Source organism: Mus caroli, chromosome 12 (genome assembly GCF_900094665.2).
Source record: "Mus caroli chromosome 12, CAROLI_EIJ_v1.1, whole genome shotgun sequence".
In the NCBI taxonomy this organism is placed as follows: Eukaryota; Metazoa; Chordata; class Mammalia; order Rodentia; family Muridae; genus Mus; species Mus caroli.
The window spans coordinates 36,588,907-36,589,202 of NC_034581.1; positions in this window are offsets into that span (position 1 = coordinate 36,588,907).

Here is a 296-nt window from a genome sequence, read left to right on the forward strand (position 1 = left end):
GCTGTAGCTGCCGTGCTTTCTTCACTGCAAGGGCCATTCCCCAAACCTGTGAGTCAACATAAGTCCCCTTTTCCTTAAGCTTCTTTTTTGTCAGGCTTTTGGTCACAACAAGCAGAGGAACTAATGCACACACCATACTGTGTACAGAACATGTCAAACATTTGCAACAATCCCACGGCCTTTCATGGAAAGTTCCCTCATCCACCTACCCATCACACTGTACACATCACACTGTCTTTACCCTCCTTACTGTGGAATACAATTTTAGCTTTCTTGTTTTTTTGTTTTTTTTTTTG